Below are 21,392 nucleotides of genomic sequence, written 5' to 3'. Positions count from 1 at the left end.
ATATAGACCTGCATAAAAGACAGCAGCGCATGACTAACTGGTTAATGTTTTGTCAATTACTAGAACAAGTATGGTGGAGATTAGTGGAGCCTAGAAATTCTCCCCCTACTCACACTTTTATACTGATAAATGAGACACTCCTGAGAATTACAGGGGGTACAGAGCAGGGTGAAAATCTAGCTTTGAGACAAAGACTGGCCTCTAAATTATGTTCTCTGACATGCAGTCATGTCCATTGCCTATGAGTCCAGCATTGAGGTTATAAAACGTCTGTTGCATCCAGAACTCAAATGTGGTCCAGTCTTCATTCCCTGGCACCTACAGTATGTCTCTGAAAATAACTTCTATGGAGTCAGGTTTGAGGTACCATAAATGCTACAGTACGAACCCTGATAACAAGACAAGGGAGGACATCTGTACCTTTTCCAGCATCACCACCAAAGCCTGATGTTAAAGTTTAATCCCACATCACTTGTTTCCCAGTAATTCTTGCCACTAACCACTGTTGTCACTGCCAGCAATCACAAAGTCAAGAAGGGAGAAAAGAAAAACCTGTGTCACAAACAATTTTCCCCCATTGTCAAAGTAAAAGCAAGCATAGTCTTTAGCATCATATGCATTATTAGTTATTTCCAAGCAATAAAAACAATAGCGGTCATCTTAAATTTTTCAGACACATATCAAATACTCTCCTTTTTGTACTGAGTCTTTGATTACATCATCACTCAGAATACTGTACTGACAATTTACAGACTGACAGACTATTCCTATTCTGCACCCATTTGCAACAACTTTTAGCTGTAGGCTGGAAAGTGATATCTTACTATATACCAAGAGTGAACTACACCAGGAAGGAGCCATAGTAATTTTTCATAATAGGCTGTACATTATTCACTCAAAACTAAGTCATAAACTGATAGATAGGACATCAAGTGTCTCTAACAAGGTATTCAAGGTAATGCACTAGAATCAGTTGTTGACACTCTCAAGAATTCATGCAGCCATATGTGCCATAGTCAAAACAGGATACCCTTCTCCTCATTGACCTTTGGGTGAATGAAGCTGAGTAATTTGTGGGGTTTCATAGAGTTGACACCTGTATTTTTTATGTTTGTTTTATTACTATTGAAATTTTTGTCAATTTAATGAATGTTTATACTTTTTTTTCATGTCTGTTACTGTAATTTGCCATATTTGATTACAATGCCCATAGTGTGGTTAGCTGGTTTGACATTTCCCTTTTTATTTGGTGTTCTTTCCCTTAGTTCAACAAAAGAGGTGTGGCTCTGATTTCAGGTGAAAATTTATTTAAATCAAGAATTTAATTTAATAATTGACTTAAAAACTACAAATAGTGAAAGATAACATAAAACCTGTAATTACATGTATTTTATTTTTAAGGATTTTTTGGATTTATGCATGTTCACCCATGTCAGTATTTAGAGAGTCACAAATGAGCATGAAAGTGATAAAATACAAGACAGCATTTGTACTCTTGTCCCAGCATTGGCAGATCAGAATTTGATTTGTCACACTACATGTACCCTAAGATTCAATTCAAAGCAGTAGGTTTTGTCTTTGATGAATATTGCTGTAGAAGTGCTGTAATTTAGCCACTAAAATAATGAAAAATACGCATGTAATGGAATAATGCCACTTTTATTCAGAGACCCACAATGTTTGCAGGATTGCATAATCTCTCACCTTTTATTTTAAATTAGGTTTGCACCCCTCTGTAGTCAAGACAGAACAGATGATTTAATAAATCTACTATTATCTGACCATTTCATTTCCCATTGTTCTTAATGAATTGTGCATCTTTTCTAGTCCTTAATTCCATATGAATATAGCATTCTATCAGTGGCAGCTAGACATCTTAGCTTTTTAGTTGGAAAAAAATATCTATGACAGCATCCCCCTTGAAAAATAAAAAACAAATATATTGTATGGCATACCTGACAAGCCAGCCAGACCAGCTATAATGTTGGCCAAATAAAACTTTTAGTTTTAGATAATTGTGATCTGTGATATGCTTTTTCCTCAGACACAAATTTGGCTAAGTTTTTGTTCTTAAATCAGCACACCCTCGTTCACAACCCTAGAGGGCATGCTGCTTGATTATTTAAATATTGTATTTTCAGGAGGAAGAGATTACATAGGGGACAAGTGTGTGGGACTAACCAGCTGTTGCATTTTCTACTTGAGAGGACACAACACATACTTCATTAGACCAGAATCATGCACGGTCCATTTCCACCTGCTGTCATACCTTCTTCTTGCCATCTTGCTGTGTTCGCCTCCTTAGAAGATGGACTCCCACATCATAGTTGTGCTGCAAGCTTCAAACATTAAAAAAACATTTTTTGGACCTGAATATTGTCAAAAACACAGCATAAAATAAACTTGAAGGTTAGACATAGCCAGGAATGAAAGGTTAAAGACTTTTCTACAAATGCCACCAGTGGTTTAAATCTTATCCGAAGGAATTTCATTCTGCATATTTGCTCCAAATGCCAGTTTCATATGTTTCCACACTAATATAACCATTTGGTACATCATTGCTTAGAAGAAGTTTTTTATAATATCAGAATTTATCATCAGTTTGAAAAAACCCCTTAAAATTACATAATGTTTGGCTGAGTTCGCTTACTGTCGCGCACAACTGTTATTACTATTGCCTGCACAAAAGGGCCTTATCATTTTTCATACATTGGAATAGTTTGTTTCAAGATCGTTTTTGGTACTTTATTGACTGCATTGCAAGCTGATGTCCCCAGCTTGTGGAATCTCTCTTCTGCAGTCTACCCCTTGCTATAAATTAATCACATTAAATCAATCACATTCTCTCTCTCTCTCTCTCTCTCTCTCTATATATATATATATATATATATATGTGTGTGTGTGTGTGTGTGTGTGTGTGTGTGTATACTTTTTTCCTAGGTTTCAAACTTGGTTGAATTAGGTTCTTTGGAGTGGATTTGGGGGGACCATTTTACAAGATGTCACTTATCTGACTAATTACTTTTAATAATTGCAGCATCTTTACCATTACAATGACAGACATTGAATTTCTCTTTTTTTAATAAAAGTATTTCTCTTCATGTATCTGTGAAAGCCATCCAGTTGGGGGGAAAGAAAAAGAGAGTTGTGATAAAAGAAAATTTCTATCTAAAGGCTTTAATGGTGGATGCTATTTTTAGATTTTCACAGGCCTCTTTTCTGCATTCACTGTGCAAAGAAGAGAGAGCAAAGTGTATCCTTAAAAAATAGGGTGAGTGATTGGAGAGACTCTCAGAAAGCCTGCACAGAAGTGCTTATAAAGCAGAGCATCCATGAATCCATGAAAACACCTCAACTTGTTTACTAAAGATTGATACAAAAGGAAGGAAGATAAATACCTTTCCAGCAAAACAGAGCAAAATGAGCAAAAACATTCCTGCACAAAATGGCCTTATCATTTTTCATACATTGGTATAGTATGTTTCAAGATCATTTTCAGTAAATTATTGATGCCCCAGCTAGTCGAATCTCCCTTCTGCAGTCTGCCTCTTGCTAACATTAAATTAATCACATTTGAGTTGAGATATATATATATATATATATATATATATATATATATATATATATATATATGTATATGAAAGTGCTGCACAATGGAATAATTTTAACTTACAAGTCTTTAAAGCTAAGGATGTCTGTCCCTTTACATTCAATATCATCATGTTCATGTATGCATCTCCATCAATTGTGAAATTGTTAATGTTTTAATAACCCTACTTCCTTCGTCTAAAGATGCATAAGAAAAACAGAAATGTACCAAAAGGTATATACACTGTTCTCTTTGCAAGGCCTGGGGGGAGAGAGTTAGAACCTGAGACTACAATAAGTCTGTTTATAAGTCTGCTCAGTAATGTGAGCTGGGTGTTTTTTGTGGTTGTTGTCGATTTCCAATGTTAGTAACCTTTGACACTGTTTATCAGACTGTATATAGTTCCTTTTTCCCCTCCACTGTGCATATAAATGTATATATACCATGTTGCACCATATCTTCCGTTTCACTGCCACCTCTCTTAGTGTCACACTACTAAACTATTAAATCTTATATAGTCATCATGAAATTTAAGATAAATCTAATTTAAGTTTTTTTAAATTCAATTTTTTGTGTTCTTTTGATTTTTTTAACAGGTGTGTTTTGTCTTGGTTTTCCCTGATCAGATGAAGATCTGGTAAAAGAAGTAAAAAGTAAAACTAAACATAAAACTTTGTTTCACTTTATTTACCTGAAGTCACACTACAATAACCATCTCTCAGCACTGCTGCTATATCCCTGGGAAAGCACCCCTCCAGAGTTGAATTTTCTGTTGATATTCATGCATCCTCCTTCATCAAGCAAACTCCCACCATGACTTACCTAAATTCCATGGTAGGATGACTCCTTTGACTACTGCACATATACTGAGCAAACATATGTCTGCATGCCAGAGAATGGCCTGTGATATATTCGCAGCAGGGCATGCTATCAACACTCTACCCACTGAATACAGTCTGTTTCTCTGCATTTTCTTCTCTTCAGAATAGGCTATTAAGCATTTTCTCATCTATGAGACAGTACTCATCAGTGGACCATCAGTTGACTTGACAAAAGCCTCTGATATTTTATCAGTCTCATCCATCAAATCTTTAAAGATAATCAGCTGCTGAATATCAGCAGAAACTCTTTTGCAATTACAGTCAGTCTTATCATGTGTCACATCATTCAGAATATATAGCCATTCTGGAATCCCTGGAATGGAAGGAATGGAATGTTTTCCTGAAAATTCAGACATCATATTTTGAGTTCAGGAAATACATTCAAATTGCAATTTTATTTTTTATTTTTTGTATTTGGAGGCAACTGACTCATTTGCTGCCACAACATGGTGTGCTTTATCAATTATCACACCTGATAAAAAATACAACCTCCACTTTCCATGTATTGGTGCAAATCAACAACTGGGTTTGGATAACTACCCTAAACCATCAAACAGTGTTGAATTACTGTGAATCAATATAGCTCACCTGAGTCATATTTCCAACATCAGCAAAAACCATCAGCTCTTTGCATATTCTTCTGATCATTTCATATAGACATATTGATGGTATTACTGTAACATATCCTAGAAACTTGTACCAATTCAGTTACTAAAATGAAGACATGCATCTTCATGTGTCTTGTTGGTCTGAATTCAGTTTGAAAACGCTATGTTGTGTATGTATCAGTTTTCAATAAACTACAGGTGGTATTTTTCTTGCAATGGAAAGTTAGTGCAGGCAAATTTTATTGGTTCCTGAGATCCCTGTAAATAATTTAAAAGGCCTTATAATGCTGACAGAATTGATGTTTCAAGTTGCAAATGTGATAAGAGTTCTGAAACCACCACAATGTAATAGATATGAATTCCTGTATTTGTGGGCTGCTTCTGTTTGTCTGCTCAAATATAAAAGGCATTGTGCGCTTGGAATAATAATATTGGCCAAGTTGTTAGGAATGTAAATTGTTCATTTCCAACACTTGTCTGCTTCAAACTTTTGCAGAATGTGTCAGCAAGTGCATCAGTTGAAAACATGATTGACCTGCTTTTCTCCAACAAACCATTTCAGTTCTAATCTTCATAGGTGAGAGGACATTGTAGATAACCATTTCACATATGTGGGGGTAATGGTTTAGTGTTTAGCCTTCCCTAAATTTTATAGTTACAAGCAGCCACCCTGTAATGCGAGGGGCAAAGCTGCATTTATGCTTAACAGGAGCAGCAGAGAAAACTTTAATTTTCCAAGTTCACATTTTTGCACCAATATACATGACAGAGGGGTGGCATTGGAGGAATTGTTGCAATTGTTGACACAGGGGAGGATTTTAAAAGATCACAAAAACATGTAAAACAAATAAACACACAGACTCAATTCTGTGGAAAAAAATGTCCAGCTCTTGTTGGCCTTTGGTTGTTTATTAGTCATGCCATTATTCAGTTACCATGCTCTTGATTCAATGAATACAGCTCCATTCATCTAGTCATGCTTCCGAGAGGGGAATGCATTGATTATGGTGACACGTCCAGTGTTCCATATGAAAGCTATGATTGTGACATGTCAATGATGAATTATTTCACCATCGTTCATACATGCAATTAATTGTGTAGCCATGGGCAGAGACATGTAATGGAACGCTAATATCCAGACAGATGGCACTTGTCTATGGCAATATGTAACACATCTCTCGGAAAAAAAAGTTGTGTGTACTTTGTCACACAGTCAGTATTTCCCTTTGGTAACATTAGTCAAGATGACTCTTAATCTGTACAGCTAGCTTTTGGGGCCACCAGCATGGCTGCCATGCTGCTGAAAGTGTTGTAAAATTGATTGTTTCCATCCCTGGCCTAAAGTATGAAGAAAGTTTCCCATATAAACAAAAGAAAAATGATTTTTTTTTGTTGCTCACAGCACAGCCCCTCTTGCTGAAATGATAGATTTCAATCTGTGAATTCCACAAACACATTAATCTGCCAAAGCAGAATAAACATTCATAGTCTAATGTTTCATCTATTCAACAAATAAAATGCATTATTTATTTGTTGGCTGGTTGAATAATTTACTTTTGAGAAATTTTTAGTTCATAGCATCTATAAAAATGTATGATTTCATCTCTCTCGTGCTTTTGTTGCATCAGAAGTATTTTAGAAGCTGATAAGAGAGGGACAGGATTCTATACACAAGGTTATTTCTAGTTTCATAAAAGTATTCAAAAAGATCTGAATTATAGCACTTGCCCACACTTCAAATAAGCAATCCTGTCAGAGGCTATTTAAAGAAAATAGAGTTGGTTAGATGTCTTAACCATATGTATATAAGGCAGGAAGTACATGCACACAAGAATCTTGCAGCCCATGGACAGAAGTGTTGAATCTATACAGCCAAGTAAGTGACATTCCTGATTTGGCTTTCTATCTATACATTCACAGCCTCCAACTCCCAGATTAACAAAGGGTAAACCCAGGGATCAGGGGCAATGTACTGAAGAGTTAAAAAAGCGGTGAAAAAAAAAATCTTATTTCAGATATCAAAGTTATTTTTTGTAGAGCTCCCCTTTAGAGTAACAGTACAGTGATAGACTTTACTGGAGTTGTCAACCCTATTTAGTGGTGATGTCAAACCATCTGTCACCTTTGGTTTGATGCAATGGCCCAAAATATCAGATGCAATTACAACATAATGACCTTCTTTGTGGTGAATCTTGGATATAAACATCCCATCCTAAAATTATCTGCAAATTTAGTATTTCAGTAATATGCCTTCTTTACTTGCATGTTTCAGGTTTTCAGAGATATAAAACATTGTATAATTGTATCTGACATCACTTTAGTTTAAGGGAATGTGGGAAAGGACTGATGGCATATTGCTAAATGTCTGTTTCAGCTGATGATTGTTTGTGCTAAGGGAATTCTGGAAATGATGACTTGACTAAGCCCCCCTCACAGGTCTTTTTCGTGTTCATCATGCATTCAAACAGCTTGAAAGCTCTGCCCCCAGAGGGTCCAGATCTAATCCAAAACACAAGCAGTTTTGACACTCAGAACACAATTGACAGTGATTGACTGGCCAAAAGACAAGGCCATTTTTTTTCCTACCCAGAGCTCAGGCTTTCGGTCAAGTTGGCAACCTCCCCTTCATTGTGCAGGAAGAATCCTGTCTGACTGATGGGGCTTAATAAAGATTAGAATCTCTGTGAGGTACCAAGTGCAATGTGTCAGGCCGCAGCAACCTGTGTCTCCTGCAGAGAGCACTCACCATGCCTGCATGAGTGCATCATAAAGACAGTAACCACAAAGCTGTCAGGACCTCTAATCAAAGGAATGAGGACATTGTGAATTTTTTGTTACCTCTGCACTCTTAGAGCAGATGCCTTGGAGTAGTCACTGATAAATTATGAAAGCTTTGTAAGTTCTGAGAAAAAAAAATCTATAAAGACCCCTTGGAAACACACCATTGCAGAAAATTTGTGAATATTTGGTCTATTCACACCCCTCTGTTTCCTGTTTCATACAGGGAAATTGTACTGCAATTATTCACAAAACATTTTAAAACAGCAGGTTATAACAATTTCTGACAGTTCAAAAGAAGTCAGACAAAGGAGGCTGATGTTCATATTGTTCTCTGCATTAAGTAAATATCCACATCCTGACTGTGCAAATTAATTACACATAATGCTTGCTGATTATAAAATGTACCACAGCAGCTTTTTTTTTTTGGGTGGGGGAGTTGGGGGGCGGGGGGGTGTTGGCAGATGGCAGATGTCCCTCATTCTGGCTGTTTGATTGAGTGGCTTCCACAAGGTAATGATTTTTTACAACTAAATGACAAAGAGGTATGGTATGAACCTACTACAGCAGTCACAGCCTGGGTAACCCAGTGGTGAACTGTGTATTACATACAACACTGGATTGGAGGTAGCTTCTAATGTGTGTGTGTGTGTGTGTGCATGTCCGTGAGTGCGTGCGTGTGAGCGAGAGAGAGAGAGTCTGCAAGCCTGTGTGTCAGTCTGTTTTTCAAGTTATCAAAGCAAAAAAAGAGCAAAAAGGTGCACACTGTATCTGTGGGACCCAAGAGTGTGTTCACAAAATTGAGACACAATGCAGTGGCATATCCTTCCATCCCCAGTCAATTTATTCAAGTAAAAAGGGACAAACATTTGTTTGTGCTGGTGCTGGTAGGTTGCATCACCAAGGCAGGGAGTGGGATGGATATTTGTCTGTGCAGATGAATTTATATCTTTTCAGTGGTAAGATGGATGTGTTTGATTGATATTATATGAGTCTACTTCACCTCATTAACACTTTATACCTCCTTTGGTCTTTAAAAGGGCACCATGATCTTCTTCTACCTTCTCAAGTTAGCCACATGCTACACAGAGCTTTCCCCTGAACTTTCCCTTCTTTTGCAGTCTGAAGTTTAAACAGATATCACAGTAACTTGTGGCAGAAATGTGCTTCCACAAAAGATATTCCCTTCTTAGCATCGTAACCGTAGCTATGGATGCCAATGAATGTGACAAAGCCTTTGTGCACAATAAAGTGTTACAAGTCTTCACAACAATTGAAATCAATTTGCTAATTTCACAGCAAAATAAATGATCACCATTAACCTCACTGTCTGAAGGTGTGGTTTGTCATTTAAGTGATAAAATAGCTCATCATCATGATAAATCACGAATTACAATTTGTCACTGTCTTTAAACAGGCTTCTTCTCACTGAAAATCAGTTACTGATATTGAACCAATCATGAGCCACTTTCCTTTCTTTTTTGTTTTTTTTTTCAGATATATACCCTAAAATCCAAATTTTTGCTATTGTGTAGTGCACACATTAATTATTAATATTTTCTTCATACTCACACCAATTGCATTTTATGTTTGCATATTTTTCCTTAGGTAAATGATAACTTACTTACTTATTTAATTTCTCTATAGTCATAAACACTAGTTGTTCATTGTGATGGCATATGTCTTTGTCAAGAATATTCGTTTGTCCTAAATAGACAAACCAATATCAGAAATAAAAAAAAAACAACTGTAAATTTGAGAAATAAAGTGGTGTTGAAATAGGCATCATCCAACCAGCCCTGACAGTCATACAGCAATACAGTCACTCTGTTCAGCTGTGCCCAGGACCTTAAATTGGTGTTACACCAGAGCCAACTACCTCATTTCCATTGTGTGGAAAATGATTTGTGTCCATATTTTTCCGTAATTATTTTGTGAAACTTCAATGTCAAAAACGGAACTCATTCATTACCATATTAGCATGCCAGTCACAGCAGAAAATGTAAGGCTTCATCAAATGCCATTAATGATGCATTCCTTTTTTTCTCCCAGGTAGCATGCGATAATGGTTTGAGACATGTTGACAAGGAAACAGGTGGCAAGTAGAGTCAAATTATGCAATCTGTCCCACAGTCTGCTGTGAATAAAAATAGGGGCTGTAAAAAGTGCTTATTATTCAGTGATAGAAGTTCAAAAGCATGGTGTGGAACTCTGAATCAATGATTATTTACAAAATGGGATGTTGGTACTGTACAGGAAGCTTTCTCTGTCATCAGAGCACATACTGCAGGTCTGGTGCTCTGATAACATAAGAATTAAAGACAACAGCAAATTCCATATGTATCCCCTTTCACTTTGAAGCTCTCACTACTAAATAAAGGTACATTGTCTAAAAGAATGCAGACACCTACTTGATTGCATGATGGGACCTCCACAAATTCAGGACACAAACTCTATGACAATCATGTCCAGATTTTCCTGGCAATATCAAAAAAGATTTGTTGCTCTGTGGGACAATAAAATTTGGGTTAAAGAAAAAAACAGTCATAGATTAGCTTGCTTTCTGACAAGTGGGAGAGAAGTCAGTTCCACTGAGGTTGTAATTGCCTACAGGATAGAGTTCCCCAGTTACCCAGGGGACATCATGTTTATTCAGTCTGCAATTCCTGTTTGCCCCAGTGGATGCTGTCATAAACCGTTTTTGCCTCTTTCCAACACGGTCTCACCCCGAGTCGTCAAAGTGTAACACTTGGTCAGGACCCTCTAGCGTCGATATGCGAAGTACCCCTTCTGCATCGTATATATATATATATATATATATATATATATATATATATATATATATATATATATATATTGTAGTATATATATATATATATATATATATATATAAAAATATATATATTCGTGTTCCATCAATCAGTCAACTGTTTTGATCAAGTATAATTTATTCAGTTCTGGTGTAGGGGTGCAGGCTTTAAAACAGTAAAAAGAATATATTTTATTATTATTTATTTTGGCTCCACTTCGTGCACCTGTATATCATGTTGGACAATCAACTACTACAACGGTCACACGTCACTGTATGTGACAATCCAAAACACCATTGCGCTTCTCGACTTCATTAAGTAAGTACACCATGCCCACCAGAATTGGAAAATAGAGAGCTTTTACTTATAAAAAAAACCATCAAATTGTGCAAGAAAGCTGTTGTTGCGTTTACTGGTGTCATTTTAACTCCACTGTAACAATTTCAAGGGATAAAGACTGCTATAACTGGTTGCTGCGCCAAATGAAATGTGCCAAGGCTACACTGTACATTAGCTAACCGAGGCTACATCGGGCGCAGAACTGAAGCGCAGCATTTCCGGAAGGAAAAAAATAGAAGACGGGTCTTTTTTTCTGAATGTATGCTCCGCTCTCATTTCTTGCATAACCACTCCCATTGTTTATAATGGAATCGAACTGTTGCAGGGGTTCAGTTCCACACCCGGTGAAGCCTTGGGGTTAGCTGCTATTAGCTAACATAAATCAAGTTCAAGTGTTGCAAGGTGATAGGCATGTCAGTGATCAATGTTATATCCACACACCCTGTTTTTATGATTGATTGATTGATTTTACTGGCTAACACTCTTGCAGTGTCGTGTCTACAAATGTAACTAATGTACCATATATGTCAGCTGTAATATGTGTTGTGATCATGCTTGACTGATGGATGGAATTCTTGGGCCTCTTTGGAAACACTCTCCCAACTCTCTTTCCTACTTGCTTTACCTTGATGTCATTGGCATTGGAATTGGATATTTACTGATGGCAGTGGCTGATATGGTGTATTTGCTTCTAAACAGCTAAATTCTTCTGTGGCGAGTGTGATGTCAGTATACACCGAACACAGGTCTTCCACAACAGGGATGCAACGATACCTGGGTTCTTTCAGCCATTGCCTCCCACGTGGAGAGGGTTCTTACCCAGTGTGGCAAGTTGTAGTTTTTTAGAGTCCCATTCTCAGATATTTTAATTTCAGTTATCCCCTGGAGAAACGCAATACTCTCTGATTGACTGATGAGGTGCCTGTTAAGTCTATATAACGAGACACCTAAGTAGTAGATCTCATTAAAAAATGTATCACACACCATATAAATGCTGTTTTGAATAGTAACTAGTAAGAGTAAATGACAGTTGAACTTGCATCAGCCTTCACAACATTGGAAGTTACTCTTTATTTTCTGTTGTCAGTAACCAAAGTACAACTTTGCTTTATGTCATAGAGTTCTTTGCCTCCTCCTCATCCATTAATTCCATATATCAGGGCACCTTAGCAGCTGTTATCCCTTAGTAATTACACTGTATGATAGGCTTCTAAAGCATCTTTGAGTACTTTATCTGAAATGCAATGGCCTAGCCTGTTATCTTATAGATTTTTAAATCAATGATTTGAAATTATTATCGTTGTAAGACTTTCTAGTAAATACATATGATATTGCAACATATCGTTCTCATATATGATTTTTCTTTCAGCGCGTTTTGTACCTTTGGAGATGCCCAAGAATATCTGTCGTTGTCCACCAGGATCGTTGAATGTCAACACAGGAAAATCCGTAGCTGTGGTTACAATGAATGGTAAGAACGAAATGAACTTGGAGGAATACTGCGGCTAAAGTGGCTGCAGCATCCATGTCTCATTGAGATCCAAGTGTCCATAGGGCCTGGGTTTGGAATTTAACCCAAATTCATTTCCTGATCCCACTCCATATGTCTACTCTCCCACTCACTTTCTCTCACTCTTCACTGTCTTATCTGAATAAAAAAGGTAAAAAAGTATGTGTATAAACTTACCAGCCAAGGTATTAGTTACACCTTGCTAGTACAAGGTTGGACACCATTTTGGCCCCAAGAACTGCCTTCCTTCTTTGGCATAAATTCAACAGGGTGCTAGAAACATTCCTCAGGTGGCAACTTGTGGCTGTATTAACATGATAGTATCATTCAGTTGCTGCAGATTTGTTGTCTGCACATATATGATGCGTATCTCCCATTCCACATCTCAGAGGTGCTGAACTGGATTGAGACCTGGTGACTGAGCACAGAGCACATAATCCCAATAGATCAGCAATTTCAGAAATACTCAGACCATCCCCTCTGACTACAACATTGCCACAGTTAAAGTCTCTTAAGCCACCTTTCTTCCCCATTTTGATGCTCAGCTTGAACTTCAGCTGATTGTCTTGACCATGTACGTTCCTAAATGCATTAAGTTGCTGGCATATGATTGGCTGATTATATATCTGTGTTAATGAGCAGTTCAATTTAGGTGTATCTAGTATTTTGGTTGGTGAGTGTTGTAAATATGCTGTAAAAAAGAAGGCAGTGTTATTGTTTGTGTGAATGAACTGTGGATATATTTCTTGATGTTTCCAGGGCGATATGATCTCAGCTTGCCTGAGATGAAGTGTGAGGTATGCCAAGCCACTTGGAGTGCTGGAGTGGATGACTTGGTCCATAATGACTATTGGCCTGCTACCCTGCACTTTTCCACAGTATACTCTACTGATGTCTTTTTTTCATTTGAAGAGTTGAAGATGGCAGCACCCAGGCTGTCTTTCCAAGCACTTTTAAGAATGCTTGATCAACGGACTGTTAGTCACCTCCGAGAGGAGCGAAATGAGTTTTATTCTGACAAAGAGGCAGATCCGATGTTCGTAGCAAAAGACAGGTAGGTTTATTTGCACAGCCAGCCATGGGAACATCAGCATTGAGCAGAAGTTCAACTAGTATAACATTTCGTTCTTTTTTTTATACAGTTAATAGCAGACACATTTACATATGAGTTATGATGACCAGCAGGGGTGCTGTTTCTGATTGGTTTTTGTGGAGCTGTGCATAGCTAAACAGCTCCCTCTCTAATTGGGTATTTCCTGAGCCCTGTAACCTAATTGGCTCCGTAGGGTTCACAAGAGGCGCCGTTTGGCTCCGGTCAGATGTAGCGACATGTATTCGAATACACATCGCTTGTCTCCAGTGTTTGTATTCGAATACACATTGCATGGCTCTGGATCAAACGCCATGCCATTCCACAAAACTGTCTCCTAACAGGACTTTCCGCTTTGGCCGTGTAAGTATTAGTGGTGATGATGATTCAATGTGGGTGTGGTGGCGCAGTGGTAACGTCACTGCCTGACAATCAGTTGACCTGGGTTTGATTCCCAAGTCTGCTGTTGTGAGTCTGTGTTGCTTTGGATAATAGTGTCTGCTAAATACCAGTCAACTTTAATTTTATAATCACAGAGTCAGTTAGAGTAACTCAAAAAACAATACTATGATTATAGTCTGGGTGTGATAATGATAATATCTCAATATAGCAATCAAATTACAGTACATCGCATGAACAAAAGTTCATCCATTTAATTCAGACCCATTGTCACAGGTGGATAAAAAAATCATGTCATATCCTAGTCACGTGCTAGTCATGCAGTCTGCATTCTCAGACATTTCTGGGTAAAAAAGTGTCATTCTGAAAAACTTCAACTCCATTGAACACCTTTAGGGTTTAGAGATTGAGATCTTCTCCCTCAATTTAATTTCTTGATCTCATAAGTGTTCTTTTAGATGAATGGGTCAAGAATAATACAGACTCACTCCTAAATAGGCTGGAACTGCTGTAGCCATTCTTTGCCTGTAGATTTGAGTATGTAAGAAAATGTCCTGTAGGTTTAATGGCCTTGCGTCCCAATGCCATAGTATGTAGTGTATGTATTTGTACATGCTCCATTTTTTCCCTGTCAGTATCTTCTTTAATGTAAGTATTTTATTTCTTTCATATATACCACAAGAAGTTATGAAATTAGAAGTTGCATAAAAATTCAGCAATTCATCTATTTAGAGTATCATATTTCAATGTTCTGTTTCTGTTCCTTGTTTTGAAACAGACTGGTACTATCATAGCAGACAGCTTTAGAAAAAGCTTTTTGGAGTGGGAGGCTGTTCGATTTGAGGTGGACAAAATATGTAGGGAGGAGTATTTTGAGTGTCCTGCATGCACCCCAGAGATGCTTGCAGTCTCTGTTGATGGAAACCGTAAGCATTATCGTTTCAAGAATGCAGCAAGGTACTTACCACATTTCCTGTGTTTGTATTGATAGCTCATCATTGTGCACTAATAACCTTTGCTGTGAATTGAAAGTCAGTATCTATCTTTCTTTTATTTAGATCTGAGGAACAAGCCATGTTTGATGACATTTTCATCGCTAAAGATGATGAAGTTCAAAGATTTGTAGAATATATATATTCATTCCACCACCAACCATGTACAATTATATTTATACTATACTGTATTTATATGTACTATATTTATAAAAACCACCCCACCCTACAGAGGACTTTGTTTGGAGGAGTTCATACAATATGTAAATCATTTACCATGTTGTAGGTCTCTGGAAGTGGTGCCTGTGGAGGGCAGGGGTCAGCAGCCAGGGAGACATCACAGAAATCCTCAAATAAAATCGACAAGGAGGGACTAGAGTTTGAGGTGTGTCGACACAGGGTTCTGGTGTGTGCCCTGAATATGTTCAGAGGAGAGATTTTTTCTTACCCCCTCTACCTCCAGAGAAAACTGGCAAACAAGCCAATAACATTTTTTTGCCACGGATGAAACTTGTAAATACTGGCCTTATCTGAAGAAAGTGACAGAAAGCTGCCCAGAGCTTCAGCACCTTCTCAGTATGAGGCCATTTCTGTCAGTCTTCCATGCCAAAGCCCACGATTTCAAATGTGAGGTAAGAAAATATGTGATTGTCTTTCCCTGAACACATGCATATGATTGTTGACAGCTTTTCATCTTATTTTTTAGGTAAAATAAAAGGGCGGCAGTGTAGCATAGTGGTTAAGGGGCAGCAGTGTAGCAGCACCTCTAACCGAAAGGTTGCCGGTTCAATCCCCGCTGGGACACTGCTGCTGTACCCTTGGGCAAGGTACTTAACCCACAGTTGCCTCTGTGGTAAATATCCAGCTGTATAAATGGATAACATTGTAAAGAACTGGAACCTGTGTAAGTCACTTTGGATAAAAGCGTCTGCCAAATGAATAAATGTAAATGTGGAGTGGAGCTTACCAGCAAGGGGCTGGTTTGACACTTGGGGAGGAGGTGGAGCAGTGCAATGCCTTCCTCTCTAGGATTGCTGTGACCACCAAACATATGTCAGATGCAGGTAAGGTTACCACACACAGCACTAATTAGATAGGAAGTGTTACAGGAAAAGTCTAGTAACTGCAAATCTTCACCTCTGTCTCACACCATTAACAAAAGTGCTCAAACTTCTGTACATGCTGATCCTGATAACCATGGTGAGCTGTGTTAAGCTTATGTATATTGCTCTGTATTAAACTATATATGCTATCTATTGTCTGAAAATATGAAGTACACCAGATTTAGAGTGTGTAATGCACAGACAGATGGACAGATTACAATACCATCATCCTATTTGAAGTGAGGATAATAAGAAGAAAAGGCAGTAGGACTGTATTCCATGCTGCTTGCTTACTGTCCTTCCCTACTATCCTGTGCCACTCACCTACTATCCTGTTCTGTGCCATTTGCCAATTGTTCCAACCTTAACCATAACCCCAAACCTAACCGTAACTCATGGAACTGATGGAAAGTGGCACAGGAGAGTGTTAAGGAACAGTAGGCAAATGGCATGGGACAGTAAGCGAATGGCACAAGACAGCAGGTGAGTAGCATGTGGTACAAGACAGTAGTGAGTGTCCCAGAACAGTACATTGTACCCAACAACAGGACACTGCAGTTTTTGCTCTTTCTGCTACTGGAAAGAAGGGTAATAATTTTTTTTTTCCATTTGCAGGATGTACAGATATGCTCACAGTCATGGCCATGCACTGGAATCAGCAAAAGTTTGACAATTTGGCTACTACACTTGCCCGCCAATATCACAAGGTAAAGACACCAGTAATGTCATTTTCTTATACTGTAGATACTTTACATTTCATATCAACAATATTCTAAGCTGTAGACATAACAATTTCTTTGTTTGTCTCTGGTTCATTGTCTTTGGTTATTTGTTTTTGAAGGCCACAAAAGCCCTGCAGAGCCAGTTACAGAACCTGGAGGCCATGAAAACTCAAATGGAAGTGACAGAGAATCAACTTGAGGGCTGGGTTAATGATATAAAGGAGTGGGCAGAAGGTGAGATAATTAAACTGTTACTGGTTGATGTATCACTTCTGTTGTCATAGACTTATAGGTGACACGCTATTGTTGTCTTTGAATTATAGGTGACTATGCTAATGTTCCTATTTCTTCTTTTCTTCTCAGCAACAACATCCCCAAAGAATGCTGATGCCGACGTTGTTGCCAACAGAATTGAGGTGCTGGTGGCAAGTATCAAGAGAAGGTCCCAGCATCTTTACAAAGACACTGACTGAAAAATATGGTTCTACATCTTACCCCATTCATCTTTCTTGCAGTAATTCTGTCATATAAGAACTTTTTGTCTGCTACATTTTCAGCAACCTTACATCACAAAGGCAAAAAAGTTTGTTGAACAACAAATGGCAATCAAAAAGTAGTTTAAAAAAATTGAATGTATGTATGCATGTATGTATGTATTGCAAAATCTAAGACCAACATTAGCCATAGCCCTTGTGCTGTGGTGCAATAGGTTACAGTGCTTCCACCAGAAATGGGCTAAGTACCCACGGGAACCCCCTAGACCCACGGGGAGTCCGATCCACTGTCATTTCCTGATCCCACTTCTCAAAGAGAAAGTACATATGCACATTGTCTTTAGTGGGTAGTGTTTGAATGCCAAGCTAAAACAGCAAGGTGAACCTTAAACTGTAAGCAAACATTGTTTTATGTTATACGTTTTATTTCTCTGCAGCCTTCTGTCCACATATCATACTAGCGACTGTGGGCAATTGAAGGTTATGCATCGTACAACTTGCTTTCTGTGCATACACAGACAACACAAAGCACCCCTGTTCAGCTTTGCTCATTGTGCTCTACTCTCTACTAATATTTGCTCTCTGATCTCCACTAGAATGTGTTGACTACTCACAGGTACATGAAAAGCAGAAGTCTAATTATTGTGTATATCACACTGGCAGTTGTAAATTATGCTATACTAACTAATTGAAAGAGATAGATGAGATAAATTGGTGTGCAAAGAATATGGTGTGCAAAGAATTTTCACTTACCCTTTTTTCTTTTCTTGGCAAGTGATGGTGGCTGAGGCTTTTCCTGTACTACTTCCCCAACCTCTTCCAGTTGAGGAGACTGTTGAGGTGGCTCTGTGTGCACATGGAAAAGATCAAGAATAAAGTACTGGTCTGGGTCAGCTCCTTGGGCCTGAGTCTGGAGCTGCTGATCATGGAGCTGAGGCTGTTGAGCCTGGGGCTGAGGCTGGAGATGGGGCTGCTGAGCCTGGGGCTGGAGCTGCTGAGGCTGGAGATGGGGCTGCTGAGCCTGGGGCTGCTGAGCCTGGAGCTGGGGCTGCTGAGCCTGGAGCCGGAGCTGCTGAGGCTGGAGATGTGGCTGCTGAGCCTGGGGCTGAGGCTGGAGATGTGGCTGCTGAACCTGGGGCTGAGGCTGGAGATGGGGCTGGAGATGGGGCTGCTGAGCCTGGAGCTGGAGCTGCTGAGGCTGGAGATGTGGCTGCTGAGGCTGGAGCTGGAGCTGTTCTGTTGTGGAGATCACAGGTTAATGTTACATTTAAATCTGTACACACCATCAAAGATAATACATTTACAAGTATAATGACTTCTGAATAAAACTAATCTTACCTTGTTGCTTCTTCAAAATGTACTCGTATGCTGTTTTCATTGTTTTCAGCAATTCCTGATTTGTATTTGATAGTGGTAGACTAGTAACTATATCTGCCACCCATTTTCCAGAGGCCTTTTCCTTCTTACCCATAAATAAAACAGGTGCATAGCCCAAGGCGGCAAGTTTCTGCACCTGAAATAAACAAATGTAATTAGCCAATTCCCACTGTATCTCCTCTTCCCACTGTTTCTCGCAAACCATTTATCAGAGCAACTAGTTAACACTATTGGGAGGCTAAAGTCATCCACTTTCACATGATGTGCATATGTTATCTGTGTGATGTGTGGTGCAAACAATTTAACAGAGACGAATGGGTTTGATTTTGTTCGCAATTTGCGTCCATCCAACTGCTGTCCTGTTTATACTATGTGTGCCAGCTTTAGATTTAGGTGGCACAGGCACATCCAGGCTCATCCATGACTACATGCCTGGTACAGAGCACAGCATGGCTGCTACGGATGTCCTGGGTCTTTTCAGTGTGTTGGTCATGCACTTTGTAAAACATCAACACAGTGCAAGGCTATGCAAGAGTGAGATGTAATATTCAAATGAATGCCAGGGGCAGTAATGCAGGAGGGGAGAATGAATTTTATCTACGTAGATAAGTATGCATACCCTTAATAACACACATAGTACCCATGTAGTACTGAATCAAAGTTTCAATCACAACACAATATACATACAGTCATGTGAAAAAGAAAGTACACCCCATTTCAGTTATATGGTTTTGCATATAAAGACATAACAAAAAATCATTTGATCCATTTGATAAAATTATGTAAATCTAACCTCAGGTGTAAAGAAACACAACAGATTCCACCTTGTCATTATATACTTATGAAAAATTAAGCGAGAATGCAGCATCCATGTGTGAAAAAGTAAGTACACCCCATGATTCAATAGCTTGTAGAACCACCTTTACCAGCAATAACTTGAAGTAAACGTTTTCTGCATGATTTTATCAGTCTCTCACATCATTGTGGAAGAATTCTGGCCCACAGTTTTTTGCAATATTGCTTCAGTTCATTGAGGTTTGCAGGCATTTGTTTATGCACAGCTCTCTTAAGGTCTCGCCACAGCATTCCAATTGGGTTGAGGTCTGGACATTGACTTGGCCATTGCAACACCTTGATTCTTGTCTTTTCCAGACAATTCTATTGTAGATTTGCTGGTGTGCTTTGGGATCATTATCCTGTTGCATGACCCGGTTGCAGCCAAGCTTTAGCTGTCAGACAGATGGCCTCACATTTGACTCCAGAATACTTGGGTATACAGAGGATTTCATGGTCAACTCAATGACTGCAAGGTGCCCAGGCCCTGTGGCTGCAAAACAAGCCCAAAGTCACCGTGCTTGACGGTTGGTTCAGTTCAATGAACTGAAGCAATACTGTATAAAATAGTGATCCAAAATTCCTCTACAAGGATGTGAGAGACTGATAAAGTCATGCAAAAAACATTTACTTCAAGTTATTGCTGCTAAAGGTGGTTCTACAAGCTACTGAATCATGGGGTGTACTTACTTTTTCACACATGGATTCTGCATTCTCGCTTAATTTTTCTTAAGTAAATAATGACAAGCTGGAATCTGTCGTGTGTTGTTTTACACCTGAGCTTAGGTTTACATAATTTTAGGATCTGGTATGGATCAGAGGATGTTTTGTTATGTCTTGATGCGTAAAACCATGTAACTGAAAGGGGGTGCACTTTCTTTTTCACATGACTGTACAGGCTTGTGAACGTGAAGGCTTGGTCAAAAAGCAAGTATATTCCAGGCCTTAGTGTGTCAGCCAAATGAAAAAGATATATGTGAAGTCAATGGCAGAAGCATCTTTGGCCTACCTACCAAAGTTAATATTTGTTTACCAAATTAAACAACTTTTTTCTGTTCTATGCAGTTAGAAATGAGGTCCTTACCCAATCACACAATATTAATAAAAGTGAGAGAATCATGCTGGAGGGGTATATGGGGACTTTCTACAGAGAGACATAATTATAATACCAGGGCTGATGGTAAATATAATCTTAGGACAGACAGATGGCAATACAGGATCCGATCATATTGTCAATAGTTTGACAATCTGTGTGTGAACATGAGTGTTAATGTGTTATGCATTTTGAGTTCCACATTAACATTCACATTGATTGACAATTAAATTATGGAGTATGAGCATTTTACTTACTGCAATATGGGTTGCAGAGTTTACCACTCTGGCTGCATTGCAATTCTTTAAGACACCTTGCCCCCACTCACTGTCCAAACGATCTTGAGTTTTTTCATTTTTGTGTTCGCTGAGAGGTTGGCAAAGCATGCATGGCAGGTTTTATGATTTGCCTGTTTGGGTGCCTGGCAAAATGTACAGGGACGGATCTTCGTTTTCATCATGAGGAAATCTACAATACACAACACACACACACACACACACACACACACACACACACAGAAAAAGATCATGAGATTGATGAGACAGCATATTTGAGAGAGAGAGAGAGAGAGAGAGAAAAAAAATCTGATGAGAACTTTTTTAGGGTAAATGATAGGGGGACTAAAAACACATTCAGGATTGATTGAAATTCAATTTTTATAGACCGACCTCTCATACCTATTTTTGTGAATAGCTTCTCTGTTGTCCCACTATGTATGATTACCTATGATGAGAGTACCCTATATGACTAAGTTCAACTTAATTAGCTAACAG

This window comes from Megalops cyprinoides, chromosome 8 (genome assembly GCF_013368585.1).
Source record: "Megalops cyprinoides isolate fMegCyp1 chromosome 8, fMegCyp1.pri, whole genome shotgun sequence".
Lineage (NCBI taxonomy): Eukaryota > Metazoa > Chordata > Actinopteri > Elopiformes > Megalopidae > Megalops > Megalops cyprinoides.
Note: the sequence above shows the minus strand (reverse complement) of the source record.